This window comes from Belonocnema kinseyi, chromosome 7 (assembly GCF_010883055.1).
Source record: "Belonocnema kinseyi isolate 2016_QV_RU_SX_M_011 chromosome 7, B_treatae_v1, whole genome shotgun sequence".
NCBI lineage: Eukaryota > Metazoa > Arthropoda > Insecta > Hymenoptera > Cynipidae > Belonocnema > Belonocnema kinseyi.
The window spans coordinates 104,233,822-104,239,542 of record NC_046663.1 but is presented as its reverse complement, the minus strand read 5'-3'; positions in this window follow the sequence as shown (position 1 = coordinate 104,239,542).

Genomic DNA, 5,721 nt, shown 5'->3' with positions numbered 1-5,721 from the left:
TTCAAGGAGCTGCGTGATGCCCTCATAACACTTGATCAAGAATGCTCACCCATCACTACTGAGGAGGTGAAAAAGTAATAAGAGGGATGAAGAACTATTCCCCGCCGGGACCAGATTGTGTCGAAACCTTCTGGTGGAAGAAGTTTCCTTCAACCCATCAGCATTTGGCCCGTATTTTCACCCCATATTAATGTCGAAAGAGCCAATTCCAGAGTGGTTAGTGGAAGGGCGCACAATATTCCTGCAAAGATGCAGCATTTTACCAGAGTGACCTATTAATGGCCTCGAATGATTATCGGAAAGCTTTCGATTCGATCTCCCGTAGACATATCATCTGTCTTTTGGAAAGCTTAAAGGTTCATCCGCAAATCGTTAGGTGCATAGAGAGATTGATGCCGCTTTGGAAAACCAGATTTACTATCTCATCTGGAAGAAATTGTGTGACAACTAACAAGGTTATCTTTCAGAGAGTTGTCTTTCAGAGCGACACCATGATACCACTCCTCTTTTGCCTTACATTATTGCCACTATCTCTAGCACTTCGCCATTCCGACAGATACTTATGCGGCAAACCTGCAGATCGAAAGTACAAGGTCACTCATGTATTTTACATGGACGATCTTATGATCTATGCTAAAAACAAAGAGCAACTACATCTAGCTCTAGGGATTCTCGAACGATATATTAAGGAAACTTGAATGGAATTTGGGTTAGAAAAATGCGCTAAGGTTTATTTGAAGCGAGGAAAACTTAATGGCATCCCTGAAGATCCTGAGCTCGTTAATAAAAGTGCTATACGGCAGCTTTGCGCTGGAGAGACTTATACATACCTGGGCGTGCCACAGAGCCGCATTCAGGATGTGACATCTATAGGATACTCTCCGAAGCAGATACAAACGTCTCGTCCGGCAAATTCGGTCTTCCGAACGGTCGGCGAGGAACAATGTATCTGCAACGAACATGCTTGCCGTCCCGTTAGTACTCTATTCATTTGGAGTACTTCCATGGACGAAGAACGAGCTCCGATCCCTTAATATCGGGACAAGAAAGGTTATGCACATGAAAAAATTAGCAAAAGCATGCATCTTAAGTCCTCTGTTCCGCGACTGTACATCGCACGCCGTCCAGGTGGTCGCGGAATATTGAGTCTTGAATGTCTTCACAACAGGAATATTCTGGGTACAGTACATAGGGTCGCAAATGGAAGAGACCCTCTTCTTAAAATGGTCAGGAATCACGAAGAAGTGGGCAAAGGAGCATTTCTGTACAAAGCAGCGGAGGAGGCTGCTGAAACATTTGGACTTAACTTCAGTATTCGGGGTGAGCAAAATGCATCAAATATTATCTATCTCGAGTACTCACTACTGAAAGTCCGGATTAAGAAAGCACAAGAGAAAAACTTTCGTGAACAGCTCCTCGATAAGAGGATGCATGGTATCTTCCATATAAACGTGAAGGATCAGTCAATGTCGTGTGAGCTAACGTTTGCTTTCCTTAAATCTCCCGGATCGAAGTCTGGTACGGAGGGTTTCATTTGGCATGCCAAAACGGTGTTATTTCCACCTTAACATACCGTCGCCACATTTTGAGCCAAGACATTCCCGATGATAGCTCCAGGGCGTGCCATGCACACCCCGAGCATTTAGCTCACATACTATATATTTATCCAACTCACGCGGGAACGACCTACATTCATAGGCACAATGCGGCACTAAGAGTGCTTTATTATCATCTCTGACGCTCTTACTGCATTAACCTTAATACCACTCCTCTAAATGCTGCAAGGGAAATCGAGTCAATTGTCGAGAATGGTAAGTGCCGTATATACTGGAACTTTATATTCTCGACGATTGTTGCTGTTGCACACTCGAGGCCAGACATGGTTCTTCTTGACTTCGAGAAGCGAACCATGTTCGTTATAGAATTTTTGGCACCAGCTGACAAACACATCATAGCCAAGGAGAATGAAAAGAAAGAGAGGTATAGAGACCTTATAAGGGAGGAAGGGATGCTTTCAGTGTAATTGAATAAAATGTTAATACTTAAATTAATTTATTCAACTATCAATATCCTTTGACCGTAAACTTGAACAATGCAAATCTAGCCTTAATATTTTCATGAAGTTCTAATATTTGATTATATCATTTTGATTTAAAAAATAAATTTTTTCAAAAGTTGAATTGTTTAAATATGAAGAAAAATAAGTAGTATTAATTCATCAAATGCAATTACAATTTTAAAGTAAGTAAACGTTGTTTAACAATTCAAGTTAATAAATCGAGATAATAGTTATTGATAATGGGTTACCTCGCGCTTTGTGCTCGGAATGCATATCGTGCGTTGTTTGGCATTAAATTTCGAATTTCAGTTGATTAAAAAAATTTTGAAAATGCTATAACTCTGAGAATTTTGGTTTTATCGAAAAAAGTCATCAGGATACATTGTTTTTTCATTTTAATACCATAAATATCCATACATAGACTTCTCAAATTCAGAAAAAAGTGGTTTTAAAAGTTTTTTAAATGCGCTTTTTTCATTTTTATCCAAAATGGCTGGTTAACGAACTCGTCCTTTCCTATAGAACCTTAAAAAAGTGTGCCAAAGATAGATTTTATTTTTTCATTTTTTCGAGAGTTATTGCGTTTATGGACGGTCAGACAGATAGACTTACGCCATGGTAAAAACTTGATTTTCAGATTCAGGGGGTCTTGAAACGTGGAGATTCGTTGAAAGACGGTGGTTTCACATTTCGGACAATTCTAATACTTTCACAATCATAAATGATGAGAATTCAAAAATGGAAAGGCATGTATTAGAATGTCCCTATCTTCATCTTCACCCTTACTTTTATCACGTTTTAGTATTTAATTAATGTATATTTTTTTATTTAGCTCATCTAATGGCACCTATAGAGGGAAACTATTAACTGACCTCATAATGTGCATGGAGATGTGTCTTATGTCTTAGATGCAAGAGAAAGTGAAAACTTTGAGAAAAATACTTATCGAGACGTTGCTATGTAAAAACCACTCTAATTTACACTTTCTTTTTGAAGTTCGAAGGCGGACACTGTACTGCCAGGTTTTGGCAGACTGACGCCTTATGTCCTTCTTGACCGCACCGCCAGGAAATTTTGCTCCGGTCTTCTCCTTTACAATCTCGGGCTATGTGGCCAAACTCGTGGCAGCGGTTGCACCGGGTTTCCGCAGTCAATGCTTTCACCTGGCAGCTTACCCATCTCACCTTTAATCTACCCACTTTCTCCAATCTGCCCAATCTTTGGTAAACTACCAATGTGTTCCCCGAGTAAATCCTTAAGTGCTTTCTGCACCTCTTCCACCTCGGCCGTTTCAACCAGGTCTCGGACTAACACTTGTGTCTTTGGGATTAGGTGCCTAATGCCATCTTTATTTCCCCACACTCCCTTTAGAGTGTCGCCAAAACTGACTCTCTCCTCTAGTTTGGCTCTCACTTCGAGGAGAACTTCCCCTGCCTTGGTCTGTCGGATGTTCTTGACATCGACACCAAGTTCCTCGGGCTTGACAGACGTCTGGACATCCTTCATGATGCTCGCATACGTCTGTCAAGGGGCTTGATGATAAGAGCTTCGCCGCGAGTTCTCTTCTTTTTTCTCCTTTCACCAACTTTCGGTTTGCTGGTTTGGGCAACTTTGCTAAAAGTAGATAGTTCCTCCTCCTTTTTCTTCTCTTTCCTCCATCTTCCTCGGCTTTCGACCTGAATAAAGCCTCCTGGCCTCTCATTTGGGATGGCTTTTCAGGCGCACCCTTCAAAGCTTTCTCCTGTGGTTTCGGAGTCTCACCTTGTGCTTGTTGCTTCGCTACAAGCTTTTCAAAATTACCCCTGACGTTGTCAAGCTGCCGACGGAGGTCCTCGTTCTCCTATAGCAGCTTTTCGTCAGCCACGGCTCTAGAATATCCGCTAACCTGTCTGACCCAGGTAGCGATTTTCTTGAAGCCTACGAGTTTCACCTCATATATCAAATTATCTTTGATATCGCATAAATCCTTTTTTGGTTTATACGCTGTTGACAGTACTTTCTCCAGCTTGAACACTTCTTCAGCTGCTTGCTGTATGAAATCAACACATTCTACTGCTTTCAACGGCAATGCTGTGCCTACCTACCTACCTACCTACCTATCTAACTTACCTACCTACCTACCTACCTACCTTACCTATTTACCTACACTGTAAAAAAATCTATTGAGTTTTACATCTCTGGTGGATGTAAATAAAAGAACCTTTGAGTATCGCAGTAACTTTACGAAAAATCGTAATAATCCACCTAGCGATGAATTTTACAATTGAATCTGTTGCGATATTCCAATTCGGCCGATAATTTTACACACAAAAATGTAAAATTCATTATGTGAAAAAATAAAATTTATTAGGGCGACAGGTTTCGAACACTCAAAGCTCAAACTTCGTATAAAATTCCATGGAGATTAAAGAAACACAAGCCGGACACGTTACCACCTACCTAAAACACATAAGATGCTATAGCAGTAAATTTAAAAGCAAAAAGAGGAATAGCACGAATTTTATCTATTTTTGTGTGAAATCTATCAAATAAGTTGAACACAGCTGTCAATTTCTCCAAAATTAGAGGATGAAGGCATCGATAAACAACGAAAACGAGAGACGATTTCATGTTCAAATATCATTTGATTAATTATTCTAAATTTTCAATTATATAATTTCTTACTATCAGCAACAAAATTACGGTCAATACGGTGGATGGAACACCAAGAAAATAAACTAGGTAAGTCTAAAAGAGGCTATTGCAAAAATAGTAGAAAACGCTTATACTACATCGGCTGAAGGGTTTTCCAACGAACTGCAAAAAGTATGTAAGGAATGCATGCCAAGATCAAGGGCAGTTGCAAAACTGCTGTAAAGGAGTATTCAAACTTCGAAAAAGGGTAGCTGGTCAGCACCGTGTCATGAACTAGACAAGGACATATGGTGTAAGGGCTACGTTATTGCAAAGAAAAGGCTTCTGGGATACCCATCTAGACCCAAAATAACCGTAAGTGCAATGGAAAGCTTGACAGAGCACCTTTTCCCAACACACCAAGCAGTGAAGTTCAATTGCAGAACAACGCAGACATTTAACGCCTTCACTAAAGAGGAACTGCAGCAAGCTAGCGAGGAAATAAAGCCTAGGAAAGCACCAGAACCGGGATACATCCCTCCCGAGATATTAAAACAACTGACAAAGAGCAAGCCAGGCTACGTGCTTCAAGTGCACAATAAACATGCGACCAACGGTATATTCCCAAAAGAATGGAAAAGAGCAAAAATTTCTTTACTGAGAAAGGGTGACAACTAAATGAACGATCCTAGCTCGTACCGGCCGATTAGTCCATTGGATGTGGAAGATAAGCTCTACGAACACCTGATACTCGGTAGACTCAAGCCTGATCTCTAACGCAATGGAGGTCTAGCCGACAATCAGTACGGCTTCAAAGAAGGACAGCAAACTATGGATGCCATCAGAGAAGTTGTGGTTGCTTCAGAGAAAGCGGCTACATTTTCGAAACAATGCAGGTGTTTATGTGTGCTTATTACAATCGACGTTAAAAATGCATTTAATAGCGCATCGTGGCAAGTAATCCTGAATGAACTGAGGAAGAGGAAAATAAACTAATGTTCGCTAAGCACCCTAGTGTCGTACCTGTCAGAAAGAAGGATAATACTCAA